The sequence below is a fragment of the Etheostoma spectabile genome, chromosome 4 (genome assembly GCF_008692095.1).
Source record: "Etheostoma spectabile isolate EspeVRDwgs_2016 chromosome 4, UIUC_Espe_1.0, whole genome shotgun sequence".
NCBI lineage: Eukaryota > Metazoa > Chordata > Actinopteri > Perciformes > Percidae > Etheostoma > Etheostoma spectabile.
Genome location: NC_045736.1, coordinates 2,115,467 through 2,122,311, shown reverse-complemented (window position 1 = coordinate 2,122,311; position 6,845 = coordinate 2,115,467). Strand labels below are relative to the sequence as shown.

The 6,845-nt window shown below is 39.4% G+C and overlaps 1 long non-coding RNA gene across 1 annotated transcript in view; it reads left to right on the top strand.

Annotated features, from left to right (window-relative positions):
- The first annotated feature begins 490 nt into the window (after positions 1 to 490).
- LOC116687507 (uncharacterized) overlaps positions 491 to 6,845 on the top strand; it is a 15,275-nt gene continuing 8,920 nt past the window's right edge. Inside the window, exons 1-2 of the long non-coding RNA XR_004331557.1 lie at positions 491 to 504; positions 4,278 to 4,279. This is a non-coding gene — a long non-coding RNA (uncharacterized LOC116687507). The remainder of the gene's footprint in view (positions 505 to 4,277; positions 4,280 to 6,845) is intronic.

The following is a 6,845-nucleotide window of genomic DNA, read 5'->3' as shown; positions in this document are numbered from 1 at the left end:
GCTTGTAGGTCAGCTGGCGTTGTTGGCTGTAGATTTCCCGCATAACATCTAGCGTTGTAGCGTTGACATTGTTGCTAGCAGTGGAGAAGAAACTAGCGATGGCGGGTTGCTGGCGTGCCTTTATGTAGTCTCTGTTTTTTGCTTTGTATGTGCGATTCCACCGCTCTGATCCCCATTGGCCCAAGTTTGAAAATCTTCCGACACATAACGCAGTTCGCTTCATTAGCATTTTCAGGCACCGACCTTAACCAAGAATACAATTATAATTGCTGCATCACCTGCATGCTGCGAAATTACGAATCCCGCGAAATAACAAATCTCACTGACTACGGCCACGCCAACACCCGCCCACGAAGCAGCTTGATTGGTTGGAGTGGTTAAGGTTAGGATAGCCGATTGGTCAGGGGATAGCACATGTACAAATGGGGTTATGTTACCGCGACAACGCAGCGCAAAGCCTATCGGAAGATAGATATTCATCAACAGATTGCCTGCATTTTCGCCGTGACATGACACAAACATATTTAAGACCTACCCAATCTGAATTTAAGACAATTTAATGCTTTTTAAGGCCTTAATTTTAGGAAATGTGATTTAAGACTTTTTAAGGACCCGCGGCCACCCTGATATAGTGTTGTGGGTGGGACATTACAATTTTTTAAACGTCTCACTCAAAGTGCAAAACTACACACCCAATCTCCAAAATCATGATCTATTTCTCAGCCTTTCACTCAGTTTTCAATTGCATGAAACATTTTTTCAAAACAATACACACAATTCTCTTCCTAAAACACAATAATCTAACAGGAAAAGACTTGCTTTCCTTTTCCAAACACAACTAATCAAAATGCTACACGTATTCACCAGGGCAAACACATTCTGCTTTTTTATCTTTTATCTTTTTTGAAGATTTCCAATCCACCAAGTGAGCTGCCAGGGCACCCAAACCCATTATGGTTAACTAAACACTAACCAATCACTACTTTAGCATAGGTCTATACTATATAGTAGGTCAAAGGTCAGATCAGTTGTTTTGAACAATGGATGTCAGCAATAGACAGAGAGCAAGGGGAAGAGGAGGAGGAGGAGGAGGGAAGAAGAGAAAGAAGGAGAGCCATCTCTGATGAGATTATTTATCATGTGATCAACCACGGATTGCCCATGACACAAGCCCATCTTGAGTAGCTTTACAGTGGGGTCCATAATTCAGACCTTCAGAAATGAGAATAGGCAACTATCTATTGACTATTACAACATTATAAATCAATCAGACTTTGTTTTGCACAAAGTGCCTCTCTCATCAGATTGCTTTCACTCGAGAACATTGTAAATGTACAGTAGATATAAGCCTATGAAAGACAAAAGAGCTTTAGAGTTGTGTAAATGGTATATCCAAAAATTTACTATTATGGAAATTGGATGCAAATGCTTCATTTTAAATGCAGTGTTTCATTTTGAAGCAGTTGCGAGACATTTTGCATTTTGGGTGTGCAGTTTTGGGAAATGTCTGTAGAATTTTGAAAAAAAGGAGACATAGTTTTGAAAATGTGTGTAAGCTAAGTGAGACTTAGTGGTGCCAAATTCCGGCCTTGATAATTGGTCGATGCCTAGGCAAAAAGCACTCATGGCCTCTAAAACAGCAGTCCACAAAACAATGGATGACTTCACTGATGCTACGTCCATTATTTTTAGAGTCTTTGGTACTACCTGTATAAATGAGAGAAGATGTCAACATGCAGATTGTCAGGTTTCGGTGATAAATGAGAACAACTTATCATGCTTGACTTTGTTCTTGTGAAAGTGTTCAGACGGAAACAGAAGTGTGATAATCAAAAGAGCAACCTGTTTGGATAGCATCATTCCAATGATGTGTTTTCCTTTGACACTGGAAAGGCTCATTGTGGACATAAATACGACCCACTGCTTTTAAATGGGTTAATTAAGGCTGTATCATCGGCAGCAGATGATAGCACGAAAGCAGCCATCGGTCTAATTAAAGTGCTTAAAGCCTTGCGTTTGCCTAATCACACTACCATTATTGGGTTTTGCAGCATTTCTGCTGAGTACTCCAGTATTTGTGCTGTCGGTGTTTACATCTGCATCTCCTTGTTCTTATTACTGTTTGGGGAATATATTATTCTAGCTCTGGTATACATTTATGTCACTTTTATAACCCAATTCAACATGAGAAACTGGAAAAAATTGCAAACCATCATAGGGTCATAAAGCACACCCAGGCCTATTAAGGAGTTGTTCTTCAAAATCTCCCTTTTCCCAGAAATTCACATCTTTCTTGACTGCTTTTAAATCACACAACCATTTACTTCCATTCAGGAACCAAAAAGTTCAAGCTTAAAGCTATAGGGTGTGACTATTCTATATTAATGAACGTCCATTACATTTAAGCCATTGCCAAATGAATTGATACAAAGCTAATTACGCAGCTCCACAAAAGTCTCTCTGTAAGGGCGTGCGGCGACGGAGTGATGGTTTTAACGTCACCGCTTGGAAAGGACGACAGCAACTTTCAGCTTTGGAGACGAAGAGGACATAAACATTACCTTAACATAACCTCGTCTGATGAGTTGATAATATTTTTTTATTCCTCTGGGTTCTTGATTTGACTTGATAAACGATACTAGCAACTGCGTAGAGGATGGGTGGGGGTGGTGCCAAAGGCTTGAGTCATGTGGATGCGCCAACAGTGTTGTTATTATTTAATATACAACAATATACAATATGATGTGGTTGCCTTTTTAAATTTTAACCCGCAATGTGTATGAATATATAGACACACACACACACACACGGTGATATGTACAAAATACTATTATTGCGTTGCAATATGGCACCTCCTAACCACCTAACTATCAGTGTCAGCCTATAAGTGATAATTATCACATAACGTTCTGGTCATTTGTTTCTTTTATACTGTGAACCTGTTACATGTTGATGAGTACACACTCCATCGGTTTCTTGCTGAGAACCATGGCCTCAGATTTTGTGGTGCCGATCCTCATCCCAGACCATATACCGGACCCACGGAGTAACAATCCTCATGGCTTAGTGATTGATTTTACGAAAGAATGCAAATGATATAGTTAATATATGCTAATCCCTTAAAAGCCCTGCATCGTCACACTGATTAGTTATCATCCGAGCTCTAGGAAAAGTTTACCATAGAAACAGCTACTGCAACACTTACAGAAGCAAACTGTTGGTGTATCCAAGAAAAGCATTCAAGACGGATTAAAATTCTATTTATACGCGTATTTCAATGAGATGTGAAACAGTCAAAATTGGACAAGGGATCTAGTATAGTATAGTATTTTTTTAAGCTTTTCATTTTTGATTATCAAGGTACATAAATGCTAGCTAACATTGAACTTAGTCCTGATTCAGCACTTACCTGTCATTTTGTGTCAGATGATCTTCAAAGCACACTTTAATTATGCGTTTGTGTATTTTCTACATATACAGCAAATTGTCTCAGATATTATTGCGGGAAAGGTGATAATAAGGGCCAGATGCTGAAGGCAGTTCAGAAAGCAAGATAAGTCACATGAGCTCCAGGTAAATGCCTGTAAATAACTTGTTAAATGGTACATTGTTCCTCTTAATCAGACAGTTTCATACGTATGTGTTCAAAAAGTTTTAGTTGTTGTTTTGTTTATAGCAACAGGAGCTATGCAGTTGAATATTAACCACACACAGTTTTATTGGTCTTAATTAAACAGAATGTGTAACATTTATAAGACTCTATGCCTTTATAGATGCCAAAGGGAACGTTATGCTTACTACACACACTGCTACACACTATATTCCGAATGCATCTTTATTGTATTTATCATGTGTATCATCCTTTATCATACTATAAAAGCTTTCATAATCTAATATCATTCAAAATGATTAACAATATTGAAATAGTTATAAAATATTGTTGTGAGTGGCCAGGTTGGGTCAGTGGTACAGCAGGCGCACATGTACTGACAGGTTTATGCCTTGACGCAGAGGCCCAAGGTTCGAATCTGACCTGTAATGATTTCTTGCATGTCTTCCCCCTCTCTCCTGTTAAAATTTAAAGGCAGAGAAACCGAAAAAAATATATATACATTGTTGTGATATCTGAAAAGTCTTTAAATACCACTTTCCACTTAGATACCACTTTCTTTAGATCCCTTTTGGGACTATAAATGTAAAATCTGAGAGGACAAGATACATTATCTTGTACTGCTGGACAATGTTTGTGCATTGCTTTTCTAGACAGCAAACAGCAGGCGTGGCACATAAGAAAAGTAAAAAAAAATTACACCATTAAATCTTTTAAAAGTGCAGGACAGTTTTACACACAGAATAATCTAGTGCAAGATGTACAAGTGTTAAGTGTCTTCTTTTACATCTTCACTTATGTAAACATCTTCAATTAAGGTGACAACAAATATATTCTTGCAAGTTGCCCTTGAGCAAAGCCCTTAACCTCCAACTGCCCCGGTGGAGCTGATCGGTGGTCGGCAGTTCAGACCGTGGTTGTACCGGGCAGCTTCCAGGTAGGACTGGGGAACTGTGTGAATGGGATCAGGGTGTTCCTGCGAAGCAGAGAGTTCCTCTCAGTGAACCTTCCCTGAATAAATAAAGGTTCAATAAAAAAATATATGGAGACATGAAAATGAACTGAAGTTATTGTTTACATTGTGGTTTCCTGTGCAGTTCTTTTGAAAGTGGTACTATTCAATGTGAGTTATTATGATGCATGCTTTTCTTTCAGCTTTAGATTGAGTCATTGAAAAGTTGCTCTGCAGCAGCAGGACCATATCTGATTCACTGGGGAACTGATCAAATGTGCTCTTGTGTCTGCCTAATCGCATGTTAAGTGAGAACATGGAGTCGAGCTTTGGCCTGAGTCCTCTCAGTTTCCGCTCCTGCTGAACGTGCTTTTGTGTTTGAAAGGTAGACTGATCAATTTGGCCCCATCATCCTCACATCTTCTCAACAAGGAGGCTCTGCCGTGATCTCATCCCCTACGTCTGCAGCAACTCCAACATTCCTGACTGCCTTTACTCGTTGTCAGAAATTGAGTCAATGAATAATTTGGAGGAAAACGTGATTGCACAAAAGGGTGTGACTCCAATTAAAGTTGGTAGTGCTCTTTTATTTGGAGGAAGGTTCAGTGTGGAGGGTAATTGCCTCTGGGCTCTCACATCTGAACTCTGTGCAGGAAACAATGACCCCAACAATTGGGCTGTACTGCTGGAACAATACATGGTTCGTCTCACCTGTGCACACGTCATCCAGATTTAAAATCGTTCCAATAAAAAACAAAAGTAATTGTTTTTTAAATGTTTGAAATAGAAAGAAAAAAATACACACACACACACACACACATACATACATACATACATACTTAGGATGACATTGCATCACATTAGCTTGGTCAGTGAAAACAAACAAATAACTTAAACTAAATTAATCTTATTAACATTATCTTTAATGAGTGTCCATGGTCCATCAAATCCATCATCCCTGCATAGTCCCTGTAAGGCAGAGGCTGTCCGATCCGTCATCAAAAATTCTATTAAGTCCTCTATCTATAAAGGATCATGTTATTAGAACATGACTCAATCCAAATCCCTATGACAACATGATCTCCCTAAGTCCAGCGGTCATGAGCAGGCAAAACACGACAAACTCATCAATAAACTGATGTTTAACCCAATCTGGAAAACCTCTTGGTGTACTAATAACTACTACAACAATAAATAAACGGATGTTAACACATGGGGCTTGACCTAATGACCACTTTGTTTACAGTGGCCATTCCAATCCTCCTTGCTTTGGACCCGTGTATCATCATTGAATAGCCGCAGAAGGCTCAATTGATTTTTGAGAGGAAAAAAAGCAAGAACCTAAAGAATTCACCAGACACACACACAAGAGCCGACTTGGATTCTTAACAATGTCTGCATAGCAAAGCGGGGACATCCACACACATTGTCACTCCCATTGTGTCAAAAGTGATGCTTGGTCACGTGCCTTTAACGTTTGTTATTGATGCCAAAATTGTACTTTAGCGTCATTTTTAGACGCACTTGGTCGGGACGCTTGGTGTCACTATTTGACGCTCTGGGTTGGGACGTACATTTAACTGACATGCGGCGCAATAACAGGACAGTTAGGTCAAGGAAAAGATTATGGGGGAGTTACAAAATGTACGTTTTAGTGACACACAGTGTTATTTGACCCATCCATCTCCTCCAACAAAGCTCCTTACATGGATTTTGGGTCTTTAACATTAACTGCCACTGTTGTCGTTCTTAACACTACGTCATCTTACAGCGCTGTGGTTGAGCTGCTACTCTGCCCGGTGCGTTCCATACGGACGCTAAAGGGTGATTTATGTGTCGGTGTCTGACACTCAGAGCCACTGACAAGCGTTGGTATTTTACTAGTTGGGAGTGACAACGGGGTTGCCATATACTGCACTGGAACTGTCTGTTCCCATTCTTTCTTTCCTGAGTGTTGGTTCACAGCAAAGACTATTATTTTCATAAAAACATGAAAACTCAACATTTATTCAAACGCCATCACCTTCTGTGTTACCTTCTTATAGAAATATATAACACATTAAAGTGCCCATATTGTGAAAAAAAATTGTTATTTTGTTTCTCTGGTGCTTCCACATGCATACAAATTTTGAAAAAAAAAAAACTATCCATGCTGTTTTGAGTTAGATAGAGAGGCAAAACACCCACTAGTTGACAATAATCTCCAAAAGAACTACTTCCTGTCCCTGTTGTGCAGGTATTCTACAAGTAGCCCTCGTCTAGAAGAAGTCTCCCAGCTAATCC